Source organism: Ambystoma mexicanum, chromosome 2q (assembly GCF_040938575.1).
Source record: "Ambystoma mexicanum isolate Mex_15411 chromosome 2q, UKY_AmexF1_1, whole genome shotgun sequence".
NCBI classification, from domain to species: domain Eukaryota; kingdom Metazoa; phylum Chordata; class Amphibia; order Caudata; family Ambystomatidae; genus Ambystoma; species Ambystoma mexicanum.
Genome location: NC_090924.1, coordinates 704,968,364 through 704,993,799, shown reverse-complemented (window position 1 = coordinate 704,993,799; position 25,436 = coordinate 704,968,364).

The window sequence follows — 25,436 nt, the reverse complement described above, 5'->3', positions numbered from 1 at the left end:
TGAAAGTCTCCCAATACCTTATGTGTTGCATAATTGCATTTAGAAAGTCTGCCAATAGCATATCTGTGGCATAATTGCACTTGAAAGTCTCCCAATAGCTTATCTGCAGCATAAATGTATTTAGAATGTTGCATTTAAATAATCTCCCAATAGCATATCTGTGGCTTTATTTCATTTGGAAGTCTCCCAATAGCTTATCTGTGGCATAATTGCATCTGAAAGTCTCCCAATATCTTATCTGTGGCATAATTACATTTAGAAAGTCTGCCAATAGTGTATCTGTGGCATAATTGCATTTGAAAGTCTCCCAATAGCTTATCTGTGGCATAATTGTATTTAGAAATTCTCCCAATAGCTTATCAGTGGCATAATTGCATTTAGAAAGTTGCATTTAGATAATCTCCCAATAGCATATCTGTGGCTTAATTGCATTTGAAGCTCTCCCAATAATTTATCTGTGGCATAACTGGGTTCAGAAAGTTGCATTTAGATAATCTCCCAATGGCATATCTGTGGCTTAATTGCATTTGAAGCTCTCCCAATAACTTATCTGTGGCATAATTTTATTTAGAAAGTTGCATTTAGATGATTTCCCAATAGCATATCTGTAGCTTAATTGCATTTGAAAGTCTCCCAATTGCTTATCTGTGGCATAATTGCATTTAGAAAGTCTGCCAATAGCATATCTGTGGCATAATTGCATTTGAAAGTCTCCCAATAGCTTATCTGTGGCATAATTGCATTTGAATGTCTCCCAATAGCGTATCGGTGGCATTATTGTATTTAGAAAGTTGCATTTAGATAATCTCCCAATAGCATATCTGTGGCTTAATTGCATTCGAAAATCTCCCAATAGCTTATCTGTGGTTTAATTGATTTTGAAAATCTCCCAATAGCTTACCTGTGACATAACTGCATTTGAAAGTCTCCCAATAGCGTATCAGTGGCATAATTGTTTATGGAAAGTTACATTTAGATAATCTCCCAATAGCATATCTGTGGTTTAAGTTCATTTGAAAGTCTCCCAATAGCTTATCTGTGGCATAATTGCATTTAGAAAGTTGCATTTAAATAATCTCTCAATAGCATATCTGTGGCTTAATTGCATTTGAAACTCCCCAAATAACTTATCTGTGGCATACCTGTGTTCAAAAAGTTGCATTTTGATAATCTCCCAATAGCATATCTGTGGATTAATTGCATTTGATAGTCTCCCAATAGCTTATCTGTGGCATAATTGTATTTAGAAAGTTGCATTTAGATAATCTCCCAATAGCATATCTGTGGCTTAGTTGCATTTGAAGCTCTTCAAATAATTTATCTGTGGCATACCTGTGTTCAGAAAGTTGCATTTAGATAATCTCCCAGTAACATATCTGTGGCTTAATTGCATTTGAAAGTCTCCCAATAGCTTATCTGTGGCATAATTGTGTTTAGAAAGTTGCATTCCGATAATCCCCCAATAGCATATCTGTGGCTTAATTGCATTTGAAAGTCTCCCAATAGCTTATCTGTGGCATTATTGCATCTGAAAGTCTCCCAATAGCTTATCCGTGGCATACTTTTATTTAGAAAGTTGCACTTAGATAATCTCCCAATAGCATATTTGTGGCTTAATTACATTTGAAAGTCTCCCAATAGCTTATCTGTGGCATAATTGTATTTAGAAAGTTGCATTTAGATAATCTCCCAATAGCATATCTTTGCTTTAATTGCATTTGAAGCTCTCCCAATGACTTGTCTGTGGCATAACTGTGTTCAGAAAGTTGCATTTAGATAATCTCCCAATAGAATATCTGTGGCATAATTCCATTTGAAAGTCTCCCAATAGTTTATCTGTAGCATAATTGCACTTGAAAGTCTCCCAATACCTTATCTGTGGCATAATTGTATTAGAAAGTTGCATTTAGATAATCTCCCAATAGCATATCTGTGGCTTAATTGCATTCGAAAATCTCCTAATAGCATATCTGTGGCTTAATTGAATTTGAAAATTGCTCAATAGTTTATCTGTGGCTTAATTACATTTGAAAGTCTCCCAATAGCTTACCCGTGGCATAATTGCATTTGAAAGTCTCTGAATAGCTTATCTGTGGCTTAATTGCATTTGAAAGTCTCTCAATAGCTTATCTGTGGCATAATTGTATTTGAAAGTCTCCCAATAGCTTATCTGTGGCTTAATTTTATTTGAAAGTCTCCCAATAGCATATCTGTGGCATAATTGCACTTGAGAGTCTCCCAATAGCTTATCTGTGGCATAATTGAATTTAGAAAGTTGCATTTAGATAATCTCCCAATAGCATATCTGTGGCTTAATGGCATTTGAAAGTCTCCCATGAGCGTATCTGTGGCATAATTGTATTTAGAAAGTCTACCAATAGCTTATCTGTGGCATAACTGTGTTCAGAAAGTTGCATTTACATAAACTCCCAATAGCATATCTGTGGCTTAATTGCATTCGAAAATCTCCCAATAGCTTATCTGTGGTTTAATTGATTTTGAAAATCTCCCAATAGCTTACCTGTGACATAACTGCATTTGAAAGTCTCCCAATAGTTTATCTGTAGCATAATTGCACTTGAAAGTCTCCCAATACCTTATCTGTGGCATAATTGTATTAGAAAGTTGCATTTAGATAATCTCCCAATAGCATATCTGTGGCATAATTGCATTTGAAGCTCTCCCAATACCTTATCTGTGGCATAATTGCATTTAGAAAGTCTGCCAATAGCATATCTGTGGCATAATTGCACTTGAAAGTCTCCCAATACATTATCTGTGGCATAATTGCATTGAGAAAGTCTGCCAATAACATATCTGTGGCATAATTGCACTTCAAAGTCTCCCACTAGGTTATCTGTGGCATAATTGTATTTAGAAACTTGCATTTAGATAATCTCCCAATAGCATATCTGTGCCTTAATTGCATTTGAAAGACTCCCAATAGCTTATCTGTGGCATAATTATATTTAGAAAGTTGCATCCGAAAGTCTCCCTATAGCTTATCTGTGGCATAATTGCATTTAGCAAGTCTCCCAATAGCTTATCTTTGGCATAATTGCATCTGACAGTCTCCCAATATCTTATTTGTGGCATAATTGCATTTAGAAAGTCTGCCAATAGCATATATGTGGCATAATTGCATTTAGAAAGTCTGCCAATAGCAAATCTGTGGCATAACTGCATTTGAAAGTCTCCCAATAGCTTATCTGTGGCATAATTGTATTTAGAAAGTTGAACTTAGATAATTTCCCAATAGCATATCTGTGGCTTAATTGCATTTGATGCTCTCCCAATAACTTTTCTGTGGCATAACTGTGTTCAGAAAGTTGCATTTAGATAATCTCCCAATAGAATATCTGTGGCATAATTTCATTTGAAAGTCTCCCAATAGTTTATCTGTAGCATAATTGCACTTGAAAGTCTCCCAATACCTTATCTGTGGCATAATTGTATTAGAAAGTTGCATTTAGATAATCTCCCAATAGCATATCTGTGGCATAATTGCATTTGAAGCTCTCCCAATACCTTATCTGTGGCATAATTGCATTTAGAAAGTCTGCCAATAGCATATCTGTGGCATAATTGCACTTGAAAGTCTCCCAATACATTATCTGTGGCATAATTGCATTTAGAAAGTCTGCCAATAGCTTATCTGTGGCATAATTGTGTTTAGAAAGTTGCATTTAGATAATCTCCCAATAGCATATCTGTGTTTTAATTGCATTAGAAGCTCTCCCAATAACTTATCTGTGGCATAACTGTGTTCAGAAAGTTGCATTTACATAAACTCCCAATAGCATATCTGTGGCATAATTGCATTTGAAAGTCTCCCAATACCTTATCTGTGGCTTAATTGCATTGAGAAAGTCTGCCAATAGCATATCTGTGCCTTAATTGCATCTGAAAGACTCCCAATAGCTTATCTGTGGCATAATTGTATTTAGAAAGTTGCGTTTAGATAATCTCCCAATAGCATATCTGTGGCATAATTGCATTTGAAGCTCTCCCAATACCTTATCTGTGGCATAATTGCATTTAGAAAGTCTCCCAATACCTTATCTGTGGCATAATTGCATTTAGAAAGTCTGCCAATAGCATATCTGTGGCATAATTGCACTTGAAAGTCTCCCAATAGCTTATCTGCGGCATAAATGTATTTAGAAAGTTGCATTTAAATAATCTCCCAATAGCATATCTGTGGCTTTATTGCATTTGGAAGTCTCCCAATACCTTATCTGCGGCATAATTGCATCCGAAAGTCTCCCTATAGCTTATCTGTGGCATAATTGCATTTAGCAAGTCTCCCAATAGCTTATCTTTGGCATAATTGCATCTGAAAGTCTCCCAATATCTTATTTGTGGCATAATTGCATTTAGAAAGTCTGCCAATAGCATATCTGTGGCATAATTGCATTTAGAACGTCTGCCAATAGCAAATCTGTGGCATAATTGCATTTGAAAGTCTCCCAATAGCTTATCTGTGGCATAATTGTATTTAGAAAGTTGAGCTTAGATAATTTCCCAATAGCATATCTGTGGCTTAATTGCATTTGATACTCTCCCAATAACTTTTCTGTGGCATAACTGTGTTCAGAAAGTTGCATTTAGATAATCTCCCAATAGAATATCTGTGGCATAATTGCATTTGAAAGTCTCCCAATAGTTTATCTGTAGCATAATTGCACTTGAAAGTCTCCCAATACCTTATCTGTGGCATACTTGTATTAGAAAGTTGCATTTAGATAATCTCCCAATAGCAGATCTGTGGCATAATTGCATTTGAAAGACTCCCAATAGCTTATCTGTGGCATAATTATATTTAGAAAGTTGCATTTAGATAATCTCCCAATAGCATATCTGTGGCATAATTGCATTTGAAGCTCTCCCAATACCTTATCTGTGGCATAATTGCATTTAGAAAGTCTGCCAATAGCATATCTGTGGCATAATTGCATTTAGAAAGTCTGTCAATAGCATATCTGTGGCATAATTGCATTTGAAAGTCTCCCAATGTCTTATCTGTGGTATAATTTAATTTGAAAGTCTCCCAATAGCGTATCGGTGGCATAATTGTATTTAGAAAGTTGCATTTAGATAATCTCCCAACAGCATATCTGTGGCTTAATTGCATTCGAAAATCTCCCAATAGCATATCTGTAGTTTAATTGAATTTGAAAATCTCTCAATAGTTTATCTGTGGCTTAATTGCATTTGAAAGTCTCCCAATAGCTTACCTCTGGCATAATTGCATTTGAAAGTCTCACAATAGCTTATCTGTGGCATAATTGCATTTGAAAGTCTCCCAATAGCGTATCGGTGGCATAATTGTATTTAGGAAGTTGCATTTAGATAATCTCCCAATAGCATATCTGTGGCTTAAGTGCATTTGAAAGTCTCCCAATATCTTATCTGTGGCATAATTGCATTTGAAAGTCTCCCAATAGCTCATCTGTGGCATAACTGTTCAGAAAGTTGCATTTGCATAATCTCCCAATAGCATACATGTGGCATAATTGCATTTGAAAGTCTCCCAATACCTTATCTGTGGCATAAGTGCATTTGGAAAGTCTGCCAATAGCATATCTGTGGCATATGTGCACTTGAAAGTCTCCCGATAGTTTATCTGTGGCATAATTGTATTTAGAAAGTTGCATTTAGATAATCTCCCAATAGCATATCTCTGGCATAATTGCATTTGAAAAACTCCCAATACCTTATGTGTTGCATAATTGCATTTAGAAAGTCTGCCAATAGCATATCTGTGGCATAATTGCACTTGAAAGTCTCCCAATAGCTTATATGCGGCATAAATGTATTTAGAATGTTGCATTTAAATAATCTCCCAATGGCATATCTGTGGCTTTATTTCATTTGAAAGTCTCCCAATAGCTTATCTGTGGCATAATTGCATCTGAAAGTCTCCCAATAGCTTATCTGTGGCATAATTGCATTTAGAAAGTCTCCCAATAGCTTATCTGTGGCATAATTGCATCTGAAAGTCTCCCAATATCTTATCTGTGGCATAATTGCATTTAGAAAGTCTGCCAATAGCATATCTGTGGCATAATTGCATTTAGAAAGTCTGCCAATAGTATATCTATGGCATAATTGCATTTCAAAGTCTCCAAATAGCTTATCTGTGGCATAATTGTATTTAGAAAGTTGCATTTAGATAATCTCCCAATAGCATATCTGTGGTTTAATTGCATTTGAAACTCCCCCAATACCTTATCTGTGGCATAACTGTATTTAGAAAGTTGCATTTAGATAATCTCCCAATAGCATATCTGTGGTTTAACTGCATCTGAAAGTCTCCCATTAGCGTATCTGTGGTATAATTGTATTTAGAAAGTCTCCCAATAGCTTATCAGTGGCATAATTGCATAGAGAAAGTTGCATTTAGATAATCTCCCAATAGCATATCTGTGGCTTAATTGCATTTGAAGCTCTCCCAATAATTTATCTATGGCATAACTGGTTTCAGAAAGTTGCATTTAGATAATCTCCCAATGGCATATCTGTGGCTTAATTGCATTTGAAGCTCTCCCAATAACTTATCTGTGGCATAATTTTATTTAGAAAGTTGCATTTAGATGATTTCCCAATAGCATATCTGTAGCTTAATTGCATTTGAAAGTCTCCCAATTGCTTATCTGTGGCATAATTGCATTTAGAAAGTCTGCCAATAGCATATCTGTGGCATAATTGCATTTGAAAGTCTCCCAATAGCTTATCTATGGCATAATTGCATTTGAATGTCTCCCAATAGCGTATCGGTGGCATTATTGTATTTAGAAAGTTGCATTTAGATAATCTCCCAATAACATATCTGTGGCTTAATTGCATTCGAAAATCTCCCAATAGCTTATCTGTGGTTTAATTGATTTTGAAAATCTCCCAATAGCTTACCTGTGACATAACTGCATTTGAAAGTCTCCCAATAGCGTATCAGTGGCATAATTGTTTATGGAAAGTTACATTTAGATAATCTCCCAATAGCATATCTGTGGTTTAAGTGCATTTGAAAGTCTCCCAATGGCTTATCTGTGGCATAATTGCATTTGAAAGTATCCCAATAGCTCATCTGTGGCATAATTGCATTTGAAAGTCTCCCAATAGTTTATCTGTAGCATAATTGCACTTGAAAGTCTCCCAATACCTTATCTGTGGCATAATTGTATTAGAAAGTTGCATTTAGATAATCTCCCAATAGCATATCTGTGGTTTAATTGCATTTGAAGCTCTCCCAATAACTTGTCTGTGGCATAACTGTGTTCAGAAAGTTGCATTTAGATAATCTCCCAATAGCTTATCTGTGGCATAATTGCATTTGAAAGTCTCCCAATAGCTCATCTGTGGCATAATTGCATTTGAAAGTCTCCCAATAGTTTATCTGTAGCATAATTGCACTTGAAAGTCTCCCAATACCTTATCTGTGGCATAATTGTATTAGAAAGTTGCATTTAGATAATCTCCCAATAGCATATCTGTGGTTTAATTGCATTTGAAGCTCTCCCAATAACTTGTCTGTGGCATAACTGTGTTCAGAAAGTTGCATTTAGATAATCTTCCAATAGAATATATGTGGCATAATTGCATTTGAAAGTCTCCCAATAGTTTATCTGTAGCATAATTGCATTTGAAAGTCTCCCAATACCTTATGTGTTGCATAATTGCATTTAGAAAGTCTGCCAATAGAATATCTGTGGCATAATTGCACTTGAAAGTCTCCCAATAGCTTATCTGCAGCATAAATGTATTTAGAATGTTGCATTTAAATAATCTCCCAATAGCATATCTGTGGCTTTATTTCATTTGGAAGTCTCCCAATAGCTTATCTGTGGCATAATTGCATCTGAAAGTCTCCCAATATCTTATCTGTGGCATAATTACATTTAGAAAGTCTGCCAATAGTGTATCTGTGGCATAATTGCATTTGAAAGTCTCCCAATAGCTTATCTGTGGCATAATTGTATTTAGAAATTCTCCCAATAGCTTATCAGTGGCATAATTGCATTTAAAAAGTTGCATTTAGATAATCTCCCAATAGCATATCTGTGGCTTAATTGCATTTGAAGCTCTCCCAATAATTTATCTGTGGCATAACTGGGTTCAGAAAGTTGCATTTAGATAATCTCCCAATGGCATATCTGTGGCTTAATTGCATTTGAAGCTCTCCCAATAACTTATCTGTGGCATAATTTTATTTAGAAAGTTGCATTTAGATGATTTCCCAATAGCATATCTGTAGCTTAATTGCATTTGAAAGTCTCCCAATTGCTTATCTGTGGCATAATTGCATTTAGAAAGTCTGCCAATAGCATATCTGTGGCATAATTGCATTTGAAAGTCTCCCAATAGCTTATCTGTGGCATAATTGCATTTGAATGTCTCCCAATAGCGTATCAGTGGCATTATTGTATTTAGAAAGTTGCATTTAGATAATCTCCCAATAGCATATCTGTGGCTTAATTGCATTCGAAAATCTCCCAATAGCTTATCTGTGGTTTAATTGATTTTGAAAATCTCCCAATAGCTTACCTGTGACATAACTGCATTTGAAAGTCTCCCAATAGCGTATCAGTGGCATAATTGTTTATGGAAAGTTACATTTAGATAATCTCCCAATAGCATATCTGTGGTTTAAGTGCATTTGAAAGTCTCCCAATAGCTTATCTGTGGCATAATTGCATTTAGAAAGTTGCATTTAAATAATCTCTCAATAGCATATCTGTGGCTTAATTGCATTTGAAACTCCCCAAATAACTTATCTGTGGCATACCTGTGTTCAAAAAGTTGCATTTTGATAATCTCCCAATAGCATATCTGTGGATTAATTGCATTTGATAGTCTCCCAATAGCTTATCTGTGGCATAATTGTATTTAGAAAGTTGCATTTAGATAATCTCCCAATAGCATATCTGTGGCTTAGTTGCATTTGAAGCTCTTCAAATAATTTATCTGTGGCATACCTGTGTTCAGAAAGTTGCATTTAGATAATCTCCCAATAACATATCTGTGGCTTAATTGCATTTGAAAGTCTCCCAATAGCTTATCTGTGGTATAATTGTGTTTAGAAAGTTGCATTCCGATAATCCCCCAATAGCATATCTGTGGCTTAATTGCATTTGAAAGTCTCCCAATAGCTTATCTGTGGCATTATTGCATCTGAAAGTCTCCCAATAGCTTATCCGTGGCATAATTTTATTTAGAAAGTTGCACTTAGATAATCTCCCAATAGCATATTTGTGGCTTAATTACATTTGAAAGTCTCCCAATAGCTTATCTGTGGCATAATTGTATTTAGAAAGTTGCATTTAGATAATCTCCCAATAGCATATCTTTGCTTTAATTGCATTTGAAGCTCTCCCAATGACTTGTCTGTGGCATAATTGCATTTGAAAGTCTCCCAATAGCTTACCCGTGGCATAATTGCATTTGAAAGTCTCTGAATAGCTTATCTGTGGCTTAATTGCATTTGAAAGTCTCTCAATAGCTTATCTGTGGCATAATTGTATTTGAAAGTCTCCCAATAGCTTATCTGTGGCTTAATTATATTTGAAAGTCTCCCAATAGCATATCTGTGGCATAATTGCACTTGAGAGTCTCCCAATAGCTTATCTGTGGCATAATTGAATTTAGAAAGTTGCATTTAGATAATCTCCCAATAGCATATCTGTGGCTTAATGGCATTTGAAAGTCTCCCATGAGCGTATCTGTGGCATAATTGTATTTAGAAAGTCTACCAATAGCTTATCTGTGGCATAACTGTGTTCAGAAAGTTGCATTTACATAAACTCCCAATAGCATATCTGTGGCATAATTGCATTTGAAAGTCTCCCAATACCTTATCTGTGGCTTAATTGCATTGAGATAGTCTGCCAATAACATATCTGTGGCATAATTGCACTTCAAAGTCTCCCACTAGGTTATCTGTGGCATAATTGTATTTAGAAAGTTGCATTTAGATAATCTCCCAATAGCATATCTGTGCCTTAATTGCATTTGAAAGACTCCCAATAGCTTATCTGTGGCATAATTATATTTAGAAAGTTGCATCCGAAAGTCTCCCTATAGCTTATCTGTGGCATAATTGCATTTAGCAAGTCTCCCAATAGCTTATCTTTGGCATAATTGCATCTGACAGTCTCCCAATATCTTATTTGTGGCATAATTGCATTTAGAAAGTCTGCCAATAGCATATCTGTGGCATAATTGCATTTAGAAAGTCTGCCAATAGCAAATCTGTGGCATAACTGCATTTGAAAGTCTCCCAATAGCTTATCTGTGGCATAATTGTATTTAGAAAGTTGAACTTAGATAATTTCCCAATAGCATATCTGTGGCTTAATTGCATTTGATGCTCTCCCAATAACTTTTCTGTGGCATAACTGTGTTCAGAAAGTTGCATTTAGATAATCTCCCAATAGAATATCTGTGGCATAATTGCATTTGAAAGTCTCCCAATAGTTTATCTGTAGCATAATTGCACTTGAAAGTCTCCCAATACCTTATCTGTGGCATAATTGTATTAGAAAGTTGCATTTAGATAATCTCCCAATAGCATATCTGTGGCATAATTGCATTTGAAGCTCTCCCAATACCTTATCTGTGGATTAATTGCATTTAGAAAGTCTGCCAATAGCATATCTGTGGCATAATTGCACTTGAAAGTCTCCCAATACATTATCTGTGGCATAATTGCATTTAGAAAGTCTGCCAATAGCATATCTGTGGCATAATTGCACTTGAAAGTCTCCCAATACCTTATCTGTGGCATAATTGCAATAAGAAAGTCCGCCAATAGCTTATCTGTGGCATAATTGTGTTTAGAAAGTTGCATTTAGATAATCTCCCAATAGCATATCTGTGTTTTAATTGCATTAGAAGCTCTCCCAATAACTTATCTGTGGCATAACTGTGTTCAGAAAGTTGCATTTACATAAACTCCCAATAGCACATCTGTGGCATAATTGCATTTGAAAGTCTCCCAATACCTTATCTGTGGCTTAATTGCATTGAGAAAGTCTGCCAATAGCATATCTGTGCCTTAATTGCATCTGAAAGACTCCCAATAGCTTATCTGTGGCATAATTGTATTTAGAAAGTTGCGTTTAGATAATCTCCCAATAGCATGTCTGTGGCATAATTGCATTTGAAGCTCTCCCAATACCTTATCTTTGGCATAATTGCATTTAGAAAGTCTCCCAATACCTTATCTGTGGCATAATTGCATTTAGAAAGTCTGCCAATAGCATATCTGTGGCATAATTGCACTTGAAAGTCTCCCAATAGCTTATCTGCGGCATAAATGTATTTAGAAAGTTGCATTTAAATAATCTCCCAATAGCATATCTGTGGCTTTATTGCATTTGGAAGTCTCCCAATACCTTATCTGCGGCATAATTGCATCCGAAAGTCTCCCTATAGCTTATCTGTGGCATAATTGCATTTAGCAAGTCTCCCAATAGCTTATCTTTGGCATAATTGCATCTGAAAGTCTCCCAATATCTTATTTGTGGCATAATTGCATTTAGAAAGTCTGCCAATAGCATATCTGTGGCATAATTGCATTTAGAAAGTCTGCCAATAGCAAATCTGTGGCATTATTGCATTTGAAAGTCTCCCAATAGCTTATCTGTGGCATAATTGTATTTAGAAAGTTGAACTTAGATAATTTCCCAATAGCATATCTGTGGCTTAATTGCATTTGATACTCTCCCAATAACTTTTCTGTGGCATAACTGTGTTCAGAAAGTTGCATTTAGATAATCTCCCAATAGAATATCTGTGGCATAATTGCATTTGAAAGTCTCCCAATAGTTTATCTGTAGCATAATTGCACTTGAAAGTCTCCCAATACCTTATCTGTGGCATACTTGTATTAGAAAGTTGCATTTAGATAATCTCCCAATAGCATATCTGTGGCATAATTGCATTTGAAAGACTCCCAATAGCTTATCTGTGGCATAATTATATTTAGAAAGTTGCATTTAGATAATCTCCCAATAGCATATCTGTGGCATAATTGCATTTGAAGCTCTCCCAATACCTTATCTGTGGCATAATTGCATTTAGAAAGTCTGCCAATAGCATATCTGTGGCATAATTGCATTTAGAAAGTCTGTCAATAGCATATCTGTGGCATAATTGCATTTGAAAGTCTCCCAATGTCTTATCTGTGATATAATTTCATTTGAAAGTCTCCCAATAGCGTATCGGTGGCATAATTGTATTTAGAAAGTTGCATTTAAATAATCTCCCAACAGCATATCTGTGGCTTAATTGCATTCGAAAATCTCCCAATAGCATATCTGTAGTTTAATTGAATTTGAAAATCTCTCAATAGTTTATCTGTGGCTTAATTGCATTTGAAAGTCTCCCAATAGCTTACCTCTGGCATAATTGCATTTGAAAGTCTCACAATAGCTTATCTGTGGCATAATTGCATTTGAAAGTCTCCCAATAGCGTATCGGTGGCATAATTGTATTTAGGAAGTTGCATTTAGATAATCTCCCAATAGCATATCTGTGGCTTAAGTGCATTTGAAAGTCTCCCAATATCTTATCTGTGGCATAATTGCATTTGAAAGTCTCCCAATAGCTCATCTGTGGCATAACTGTTCAGAAAGTTGCATTTGCATAATCTCCCAATAGCATACATGTGGCATAATTGCATTTGAAAGTCTCCCAATACCTTATCTGTGGCATAAGTGCATTTGGAAAGTCTGCCAATAGCATATCTGTGGCATATGTGCACTTGAAAGTCTCCCGATAGTTTATCTGTGGCATAATTGTATTTAGAAAGTTGCATTTAGATAATCTCCCAATAGCATATCTCTGGCATAATTGCATTTGAAAAACTCCCAATACCTTATGTGTTGCATAATTGCATTTAGAAAGCCTGCCAATAGCATATCTGTGGCATAATTGCACTTGAAAGTCTCCCAATAGCTTATATGCGGCATAAATGTATTTAGAATGTTGCATTTAAATAATCTCCCAATGGCATATCTGTGGCTTTATTTCATTTGAAAGTCTCCCAATAGCTTATCTGTGGCATAATTGCATCTGAAAGTCTCCCAATAGCTTATCTGTGGCATAATTGCATTTAGAAAGTCTCCCAATAGCTTATCTGTGGCATAATTGCATCTGAAAGTCTCCCAATATCTTATCTGTGGCATAATTGCATTTAGAAAGTCTGCCAATAGCATATCTGTGGCATAATTGCATTTAGAAAGTCTGCCAATAGTATATCTGTGGCATAATTGCATTTCAAAGTCTCCCAATAGCTTATCTGTGGCATAATTGTATTTAGAAAGTTGCATTTAGATAATCTCCCAATAGCATATCTGTGGTTTAATTGCATTTGAAACTCCCCCAATACCTTATCTGTGGCATAACTGTATTTAGAAAGTTGCATTTAGATAATCTCCCAATAGCATATCTGTGGTTTAACTGCATCTGAAAGTCTCCCATTAGCGTATCTGTGGTATAATTGTATTTAGAAAGTCCCCCAATAGCTTATCAGTGGCATAATTGCATAGAGAAAGTTGCATTTAGATAATCTCCCAATAGCATATCTGTGGCTTAATTGCATTTGAAGCTCTCCCAATAATTTATCTATGGCATAACTGGGTTCAGAAAGTTGCATTTAGATAATCTCCCAATGGCATATCTGTGGCTTAATTGCATTTGAAGCTCTCCCAATAACTTATCTGTGGCATAATTTTATTTAGAAAGTTGCATTTAGATGATTTCCCAATAGCATATCTGTAGCTTAATTGCATTTGAAAGTCTCCCAATTGCTTATCTGTGGCATAATTGCATTTAGAAAGTCTGCCAATAGCATATCTGTGGCATAATTGCATTTGAAAGTCTCCCAATAGCTTATCTGTGGCATAATTGCATTTGAATGTCTCCCAATAGCGTATCGGTGGCATTATTGTATTTAGAAAGTTGCATTTAGATAATCTCCCAATAGCATATCTGTGGCTTAATTGCATTTGAAAATCTCCCAATAGCTTATCTGTGGTTTAATTGATTTTGAAAATCTCCCAATAGCTTACCTGTGACATAACTGCATTTGAAAGTCTCCCAATAGCGTATCAGTGGCATAATTGTTTATGGAAAGTTACATTTAGATAATCTCCCAATAGCATATCTGTGGTTTAAGTGCATTTGAAAGTCTCCCAATAGCTTATCTGTGGCATAATTGCATTTGAAAGTATCCCAATAGCTCATCTGTGGCATAATTGCATTTGAAAGTCTCCCAATAGTTTATCTGTAGCATAATTGCACTTGAAAGTCTCCCAATACCTTATCTGTGGCATAATTGTATTAGAAAGTTGCATTTAGATAATCTCCCAATAGCATATCTGTGGTTTAATTGCATTTGAAGCTCTCCCAATAACTTGTCTGTGGCATAACTGTGTTCAGAAAGTTGCATTTAGATAATCTCCCAATAGCTTATCTGTGGCATAATTGCATTTGAAAGTCTCCCAATAGCTCATCTGTGGCATAATTGCATTTGAAAGTCTCCCAATAGTTTATCTGTAGCATAATTGCACTTGAAAGTCTCCCAATACCTTATCTGTGGCATAATTGTATTAGAAAGTTGCATTTAGATAATCTCCCAATAGCATATCTGTGGTTTAATTGCATTTGAAGCTCTCCCAATAACTTGTCTGTGGCATAACTGTGTTCAGAAAGTTGCATTTAGATAATCTCCCAATAGAATATATGTGGCATAATTGCATTTGAAAGTCTCCCAATAGTTTATCTGTAGCATAATTGCACTTGAAAGTCTCCCAATACCTTATCTGTGGTATAATTGTATTAGAAAGTTGCATTTAGATAATCTCCCAATAGCATAACTGTGGCATAATTGCATTTGAAAGTCTCCCAATACCTTATGTGTTGCATAATTGCATTTAGAAAGTCTGCCAATAGCATATCTGTGGCATAATTGCACTTGAAAGTCTCCCAATAGCTTATCTGCAGCATAAATGTATTTAGAATGTTGCATTTAAATAATCTCCCAATAGCATATCTGTGGCTTTATTTCATTTGGAAGTCTCCCAATAGTTTATCTGTGGCATAATTGCATCTGAAAGTCTCCCAATATCTTATCTGTGGCATAATTGCATTTAGAAAGTCTGCCAATAGTGTATCTGTGGCATAATTGCATTCGAAAGTCTCCCAATAGCTTATCTGTGGCATAATTGTATTTAGAAATTCTCCCAATAGCTTATCAGTGGCATAATTGCATTTAGAAAGTTGCATTTAGATAATCTCCCAATAGCATATCTGTTGCTTAATTGCATTTGAAGCTCTCCCAATAATTTATCTGTGGCATAACTGGGTTCAGAAAGTTGCATTTAGATAATCTCCCAATGGCATATCTGTGGCTTAATTGCATTTGAAGCTCTCCCAATAACTTATCTGTGGCATAATTTTATTTAGAAAGTTGCATTTAGATGATTTCCCAATAGCATATCTATAGCTTAATTGCATTTGAAAGTCTCCCAATTCCTTATCTGTGGCATAATTGCATTTAGAAAGTCTGCCAATAGCATATCTGTGGCATAATTACATTTGAAAGTCTCCCAATAGCTTATCTGTGGCATAATTGCATTTGAATGTCTCCCAATAGCGTATCGGTGGCATTATTGTATTTAGAAAGTTGCATTTAGATAATCTCCCAATAGCATATCTGTGGCTTAATTGCATTCGAAAATCTCCCAATAGCTTATCTGTGGTTTAATTGATTTTGAAAATCTCCCAATAGCTTACCTGTGACATAACTGCATTTGAAAGTCTCCCAATAGCGTATCAGTGGCATAATTGTTTATGGAAAGTTACATTTAGATAATCTCCCAATAGCATATCTGTGGTTTAAGTGCATTTGAAAGTCTCCCAATAGCTTAGCTGTGGCATAATTGCATTTGAAAGTCTCCCAATAGCTCATCTGTGGCATAATTGCATTTGAAAGTCTCCCAATAGTTTATCTGTAGCATAATTGCACTTGAAAGTCTCCCAATACCTTATCTGTGGCATAATTGTATTAGAAAGTTGCATTTAGATAATCTCCCAATAGCATATCTGTGGCTTAATTGCATTTGAAAGTCTCCCAATAGCTTATCTGTGGCATAATTTTATTTAGAAAGTTGCACTTAGATAATCTCCCAATAGCATATTTGTGGCTTAATTACATTTGAAAGTCTCCCAATAGCTTATCTGTGGCATAATTGTATTTAGAAAGTTGCATTTAGATAATCTCCCAATAGCATATCTGTGGTTTAATTGCATTTGAAGCTCTCCCAATAACTTGTCTGTGGCATAACTGTGTTCAGAAAGTTGCATTTAAATAATCTCCCAATAGAATATATGTGGCATAATTGCATTTGAAAGTCTCCCAATAGTTTATCTGTAGCATAATTGCACTTGAAAGTCTCCCAATACCTTATCTGTGGTATAATTGTATTAGAAAGTTGCATTTAGATAATCTCCCAATAGCATAACTGTGGCATAATTGCATTTGAAAGTCTCCCAATACCTTATGTGTTGCATAATTGCATTTAGAAAGTCTGCCAATAGCATATCTGTGGCATAATTGCACTTGAAAGTCTCCCAATAGCTTATCTGCAGCATACATGTATTTAGAATGTTGCATTTAAATAATCTCCCAATAGCATATCTGTGGCTTAATTGCATTTGAAGCTCTCCCAATAATTTATCTGTGGCATAACTGGGTTCAGAAAGTTGCATTTAGATAATCTCCCAATAGCATATCTGTGGCTTAATTGCATTTGAAGCTCTCCCAATAACTTATCTGTGGCATAACTGTGTTCAGAAAGGTGTATTTAGATAATCTCCCAATAGCATATCTGTGGCTTAATTGCATTTGAAAGTCTGCCAATAGCATATCTGTGGCATAATTGCATTTGAAAGTCTCCCAATAGCTTATCTGTGGCATAATTGCATTTGAATGTCTCCCAATAGCGTATCAGTGGCATAATTGTATTTAGAAAGTTGCATTTAGATAATCTCCCAATAGCATATCTGTGGCTTAATTGCATTCGAAAATCTCCCAATAGCATATCTGTGGTTTAATTGAATATGAAAATCTCTCAATAGCTTATCTGTGGCTTAATTGCATTTGAAAGTCTTCCAATAGCTTACCTGTGGCATAATTGCATTTGAAAGTCTCCCAATAGCGTATCAGTGGCATAATTGTATTTAGAAAGTTGCATTTAGATAATCTCCCAATAGCATATCTGTGGTTTAAGTGCATTTTAATGTCTCCCAATAGCTTATCTGTGGCATAATTGCATTTGAAAGTCTCCCAATAGCTCATCTGTGGCATAACTGTTCAGAAAGTTGCATTTGCATAATCTCCCAATAGCATACATGTGGCATAATTGCATTTGAAAGTCTCCCAATACCTTATCTGTGGCATAAGTGCATTTGGAAAGTCTGCCAATAGCATATCTGTGGCATATGTGCACTTGAAAGTCTCCCGATAGTTTATCTGTGGCATAATTGTATTTAGAAAGTTGCATTTAGATAATCTCCCAATAGCATATCTCTGGCATAATTGCATTTGAAAGTCTCCCAATACCTTATGTGTTGCATAATTGCATTTAGAAAGTCTGCCAATAGCATATCTGTGGCATAATTGCACTTGAAAGTCTCCCAATAGCTTATCTGTGGCATAATTGCATTTAGAAAGTCTTCCAATAGCTTATCTGTGGCATAATTGCATCTGAAAGTCTCCCAATATCTTATCTGTGGCATAATTGCATTTAGAAAGTCTGCCAATAGCATATCTGTGGCATAATTGCATTTAGAAAGTCTGCCAATAGTATATCTGTGGCATAATTGCATTTCAAAGTCTCCCAATAGCTTATCTGTGGCATAATTGTATTTAGAAAGTTGCATTTAGATAATCTCCCAATAGCATATCTGTGGTTTAATTGCATTTGAAACTCCCCCAATACCTTATCTGTGGCATAACTGTATTTAGAAAGTTGCATTTAGATAATCTCCCAATAGCATATCTGTGGTTTAACTGCATCTGAAAGTCTCCCATTAGCGTATCTGTGGTATAATTGTATTTAGAAAGTCTCCCAATAGCTTATCAGTGGCATAATTGCATTTAGAAAGTTGCATTTAGATAATCTCCCAATAGCATATCTGTGGCTTAATTGCATTTGAAGCTCTCCCAATAATTTATCTGTGGCATAACTGGGTTCAGAAAGTTGCATTTAGATAATCTCCCAATAGCATATCTGTGGCTTAATTGCAATTGAAGCTCTCCCAATAATTTATCTGTGGCATAATTTTATTTAGAAAGTTGCATTTAGATGATTTCCCAATAGCATATCTGTAGCTTAATTGCATTTGAAAGTCTCCCAATTGCTTATCTGTGGCATAATTGCATTTAGAAAGTCTGCCAATAGCATATCTGTGGCATAATTGCATTTGAAAGTCTCCCAATAGCTTATCTGTGGCATAATTGCATTTGAATGTCTCCCAATAGCGTATCAGTGGCATTATTGTATTTAGAAAGTTGCATTTAGATAATCTCCCAATAGCATATCTGTTGCTTAATTGCATTCGAAAATCACCCAATAGCATAACTGTGGTTTAATTGATTTTGAAAATCTCCCAATAGCTTACTTGTGACATAACTGCATTTGAAAGTCTCCCAATAGCGTACCAGTGGCATAATTGTTCATGGAAAGTTGCATTTAGATAATCTCCCAATAGCATATCTGTGGTTTAAGTGCATTTGAAAGTCTCCCAATAGCTTATCTGTGGCATAGTTGCATTTGAAAGTCTCCCAATAGCTCATCTGTGGCATAATTGCATTTGAAAGTCTCCCAATAGTTTATCTGTAGCATAATTGCACTTGAAAGTCTCCCAATACCTTATCTGTGGTATAATTGTATTAGAAAGTTGCATGTAGATAATCTCCCAATAGCATAACTGTGGCATAATTGCATTTGAAAGTCTCCCAATACCTTATGTGATGCATAATTGCATTTAGAAAGTCTGCCAATAGCATATCTGTGGCATAATTGCACTTGAAAGTCTCCCAATAGCTTATCTGCAGCATAAATGTATTTAGAATGTTGCATTTAAATAATCTCCCAATAGCATATCTGTGGCTTTATTTCATTTGGAAGTCTCCCAATAGTTTATCTGTGGCATAATTGCATCTGAAAGTCTCCCAATAGTTTATCTGTGGCATAATTGCATCTGAAAGTCTCCCAATAGCTTATCTGTGGCATAATTGTATTTAGAAATTCTCCCAATAGCTTATCAGTGGCATAATTGCATTTAGAAAGTTGCATTTAGATAATCTCCCAATAGCATATCTGTGGCTTAATTGCATTTGAAGCTCTCCCAATAATTTATCTGTGGCATAACTGGGTTCAGAAAGTTGCATTTAGATAATCTCCCAATAGCATATCTGTGGCTTAATTGCATTTGAAGCTCTCCCAATAACTTATCTGTGGCATAACTGTGTTCAGAAAGTTGCATTTAGACAATCTCCCAATAGCATATCTGTGGCTTAATTGCATTTGAAAGTCTGCCAATAGCATATCTGTGGCATAACTGCATGTAGAAAGTCTGCCAATAGCATATCTGTGGCATAATTGCATTTGAAAGTCTCCCAATGTCTTATCTGTGGTATAACTTCATTTGAAAGTCTCCCAATAGCGTATCAGTGGCATAATTGTATTTAGAAAGTTGCATTTAGATAATCTCCCAACAGCATATCTGTGGCTTAATTGCATTCGAAAATCTCCCAATAGCATATCTGTAGTTTAATTGAATTTGAAAATCTCTCAATAGTTTATCTGTGGCTTAATTGCATTTGAAAGTCTCCCAATAGCTTACCTCTGGCATAATTGCATTTGAAAGTCTCACAATAGCTTATCTGTGGCATAATTGCATTTGAAAGTCTCCCAATAGCGTATCGGTGGCATAATTGTATTTAGGAAGTTGCATTTAGATAATCTCCCAATAGCATATCTGTGGCTTAAGTGCATTTGAAAGTCTCCCAATATCTTATCTGTGGCATAATTGCATTTGAAAGTCTCCCAATAGCTCATCTGTGGCATAACTGTTCAGAAAGTTGCATTTGCATAATCTCCCAATAGCATACATGTGGCATAATTGCATTTGAAAGTCTCCCAATACCTTATCTGTGGCATAAGTGCATTTGGAAAGTCTGCCAACAGCATATCTGTGGCATATGTGCACTTGAAAGTCTCCCGATAGTTTATCTGTGGCATAATTGTATTTAGAAAGTTGCATTTAGATAATCTCCCAATAGCATATCTCTGGCATAATTGCATTTGAAAGTCTCCCAATACCTTATGTGTTGCATAATTGCATTTAGAAAGTCTGCCAATAGCATATCTGTGGCATAATTGCACTTGAAGGTCTCCCAATAGCTTATCTGCGGCATAAATGTATTTAGAATGTTGCATTTAAATAATCTCCCAATAGCATATCTGTGGCTTTATTTCATTTGAAAGTCTCCCAATAGCTTATCTGTGGCATAATTGCATCTGAAAGTCTCCCAATAGCTTATCTGTGGCATAATTGCATTTAGAAAGTCTCCCAATAGCTTATCTGTGGCATAATTGCATCTGAAAGTCTCCCAATATCTTATCTGTGGCATAATTGCATTTAGAAAGTCTGCCAATAGCATATCTGTGGCATAATTGCATTTAGAAAGTCTGCCAATAGTATATCTGTGGCATAATTGTATTTAGAAAGTTGCATTTAGATAATCTCCCAATAGCATATCTGTGGTTTAATTGCATTTGAAACTCCCCCAATACCTTATCTGTGGCATAACTGTATTTAGAAAGTTGCATTTAGATAATCTCCCAATAGCATATCTGTGGTTTAACTGCATCTGAAAGTCTCCCATTAGCGTATCTGTGGTATAATTGTATTTAGAAAGTCTCCCAATAGCTTATCAGTGGCATAATTGCATAGAGAAAGTTGCATTTAGATAATCTCCCAATAGCATATCTGTGGCTTAATTGCATTTGAAGCTCTCCCAATAACTTATCTGTGGCATAACTGTGTTCAGAAAGTTGCATTTACATAATCTCCCAATAGAATATCTGTGGCATAATTGCATTTGAAAGTCTACCAATACCTTATCTGTGGCATAAGTGCATTTAGAAAATCTGCCAATAGCATATCTGTGGCATATGTGCACTTGAAAGTCTACCAATACCTTATCTGTGGCATAAATGCATTTAGAAAGTCTGCCAATAGCATATCTGTGGCATAATTGTATTTAGAAAATTGCATTTAGATAATCTCCCAATAGCATATTTGTGGGTTAAGGGCATTTGAAAGTCTCCCATTAGCGTATCTGTGGCATAATTGTAGTTCGAAAGTCTCCCAATAGCTTATCTGTGGCATAATTGTGTTTAGAAAGTTGCATTTAGATAATCTCCCAATAGCATATCTGTGGCATAATTGCATTTGAAAGTCTCCCAATACCTTATCTGTGGCATAATTGCATTTAGAAAGCCTGCCAATAACATATCTGTGGTATAATTGTACTTGAAAGTCTCCCAATAGCTTACTTGTGGCATGATTGCATTTGAAAGTCTCCCAATAGCTTATCTGTGTCATAATTGCATCTGAAAGTCTCCCAATAGCTTATCTGTGGCATAATAGCATTTAGCAAGTCTCCCAATAGCTTATCTGTGGCATAATTGCATTTAGAAAGTCTGCCAATAGCATATATGTGGCATATTTGCATTTAGAAAGTCTGCCAATAGTAATCTGTGTCATAATAGCATTTGAAAGTCTCCCAATAGCGTATCAGTGGTATGATTGTATTTAGAAAGTTGCATTTAGATAATCTCCCAATAGGATATCTGTGGTTTAAGTACATTTGAAAGTCTCCCAATAGCTTATCTGTGGCATAATTGCAATTGAAAGTCTCCCAATATCTTATCTGTGGCATAATTGTATTTGAACGTTGCATTTAGATAATCTCCCAATAGCATATCTGTGGCTTAATTGCATTTGAAGCTCTCCCAATAACTTATCTGTAGCATAACTGTGTTCAGAAGGTTGCATTTACATAATCTCCCAATAGAATATCTGTGGCATAATTGCATTTGAAAGTCTACCAATACCTTATCTGTATCATAAGTGCATTTAGAAAATCTGCCAATAGCATATCTGTGGCATATGTGCACTTGAAAGTCTACCAATACCTTATCTGTGGCAAGAAATGCATTTAGAAAGTCTGCCAATAGCATATCTGTGGCATAATTGTATTTAGAAAATTGCATTTAGATAATCTCCCAATAGCATATTTGTGGGTTAAGGGCATTTGAAAGTCTCCCATTAGCGTATCTGTGGCATAATTGTAGTTTGAAAGTCTCCCAATAGCTTATCTGTGGCATAATTGTGTTTAGAAAGTTGCATTTAGATAATCTCCCAATAGCATATCTGTGGGTTAAGGGCATTTGAAAGTCTCCCATTAGCGTATCTGTGGCATAATTGTAGTTTGAAAGTCTCCCAATAGCTTATCTGTGGCATAATTGTGTTTAGAAAGTTGCATTTGAAAGTCTCCCAATAGTTTATCTGTAGCATAATTGCACTTGAAAGTCTCCCAATACCTTATCTGTGGTATAATTGTATTAGAAAGTTGCATTTAGATAATCTCCCAATAGCATAACTGTGGCATAATTGCATTTGAAAGTCTCCCAATACCTTATGTGTTGCATAAATGCATTTAGAAAGTCTGCCAATAGCATATCTGTGGCATAATTGCACTTGAAAGTCTCCCAATAGCTTATCTGCAGCATACATGTATTTAGAATGTTGCATTTAAATAATCTCCCAATAGCATATCTGTGGCTTAATTGCATTTGAAGCTCTCCCAATAATTTATCTGTGGCATAACTGGGTTCAGAAAGTTGCATTTAGATAATCTCCCAATAGCATATCTGTGGCTTAATTGCATTTGAAGCTCTCCCAATAACTTATCTGTGGCATAACTGTGTTCAGAAAGGTGTATTTAGATAATCTCCCAATAGCATATCTGTGGCTTAATTGCATTTGAAAGTCTGCCAATAGCATATCTGTGGCATAATTGCATTTGAAAGTCTCCCAATAGCTTATCTGTGGCATAATTGCATTTGAATGTCTCCCAATAGCGTATCAGTGGCATAATTGTATTTAGAAAGTTGCATTTAGATAATCTCCCAATAGCATATCTGTGGCTTAATTGCATTCGAAAATCTCCCAATAGCATATCTGTGGTTTAATTGAATATGAAAATCTCTCAATAGCTTATCTGTGGCTTAATTGCATTTGAAAGTCTTCCAATAGCTTACCTGTGGCATAATTGCATTTGAAAGTCTCCCAATAGCGTATCAGTGGCATAATTGTATTTAGAAAGTTGCATTTAGATAATCTCCCAATAGCATATCTGTGGTTTAAGTGCATTTTAATGTCTCCCAATAGCTTATCTGTGGCATAATTGCATTTGAAAGTCTCCCAATAGCTCATCTGTGGCATAACTGTTCAGAAAGTTGCATTTGCATAATCTCCCAATAGCATACATGTGGCATAATTGCATTTGAAAGTCTCCCAATACCTTATCTGTGGCATAAGTGCATTTGGAAAGTCTGCCAATAGCATATCTGTGGCATATGTGCACTTGAAAGTCTCCCGATAGTTTATCTGTGGCATAATTGTATTTAGAAAGTTGCATTTAGATAATCTCCCAATAGCATATCTCTGGCATAATTGCATTTGAAAGTCTCCCAATACCTTATGTGTTGCATAATTGCATTTAGAAAGTCTGCCAATAGCATATCTGTGGCATAATTGCACTTGAAAGTCTCCCAATAGCTTATCTGTGGCATAATTGCATTTAGAAAGTCTTCCAATAGCTTATCTGTGGCATAATTGCATCTGAAAGTCTCCCAATATCTTATCTGTGGCATAATTGCATTTAGAAAGTCTGCCAATAGCATATCTGTGGCATAATTGCATTTAGAAAGTCTGCCAATAGTATATCTGTGGCATAATTGCATTTCAAAGTCTCCCAATAGCTTATCTGTGGCATAATTGTATTTAGAAAGTTGCATTTAGATAATCTCCCAATAGCATATCTGTGGTTTAATTGCATTTGAAACTCCCCCAATACCTTATCTGTGGCATAACTGTATTTAGAAAGTTGCATTTAGATAATCTCCCAATAGCATATCTGTGGTTTAACTGCATCTGAAAGTCTCCCATTAGCGTATCTGTGGTATAATTGTATTTAGAAAGTCTCCCAATAGCTTATCAGTGGCATAATTGCATTTAGAAAGTTGCATTTAGATAATCTCCCAATAGCATATCTGTGGCTTAATTGCATTTGAAGCTCTCCCAATAATTTATCTGTGGCATAACTGGGTTCAGAAAGTTGCATTTAGAAAATCTCCCAATAGCATATCTGTGGCTTAATTGCAATTGAAGCTCTCCCAATAATTTATCTGTGGCATAATTTTATTTAGAAAGTTGCATTTAGATGATTTCCCAATAGCATATCTGTAGCTTAATTGCATTTGAAAGTCTCCCAATTGCTTATCTGTGGCATAATTGCATTTAGAAAGTCTGCCAATAGCATATCTGTGGCATAATTGCATTTGAAAGTCTCCCAATAGCTTATCTGTGGCATAATTGCATTTGAATGTCTCCCAATAGCGTATCAGTGGCATTATTGTATTTAGAAAGTTGCATTTAGATAATCTCCCAATAGCATATCTGTTGCTTAATTGCATTCGAAAATCACCCAATAGCATAACTGTGGTTTAATTGATTTTGAAAATCTCCCAATAGCTTACCTGTGACATAACTGCATTTGAAAGTCTCCCAATAGCGTACCAGTGGCATAATTGTTCATGGAAAGTTGCATTTAGATAATCTCCCAATAGCATATCTGTGGTTTAAGTGCATTTGAAAGTCTCCCAATAGCTTATCTGTGGCATAGTTGCATTTGAAAGTCTCCCAATAGCTCATCTGTGGCATAATTGCATTTGAAAGTCTCCCAATAGTTTATCTGTAGCATAATTGCACTTGAAAGTCTCCCAATACCTTATCTGTGGTATAATTGTATTAGAAAGTTGCATGTAGATAATCTCCCAATAGCATAACTGTGGCATAATTGCATTTGAAAGTCTCCCAATACCTTATGTGATGCATAATTGCATTTAGAAAGTCTGCCAATAGCATATCTGTGGCATAATTGCACTTGAAAGTCTCCCAATAGCTTATCTGCAGCATAAATGTATTTAGAATGTTGCATTTAAATAATCTCCCAATAGCATATCTGTGGCTTTATTTCATTTGGAAGTCTCCCAATAGTTTATCTGTGGCAT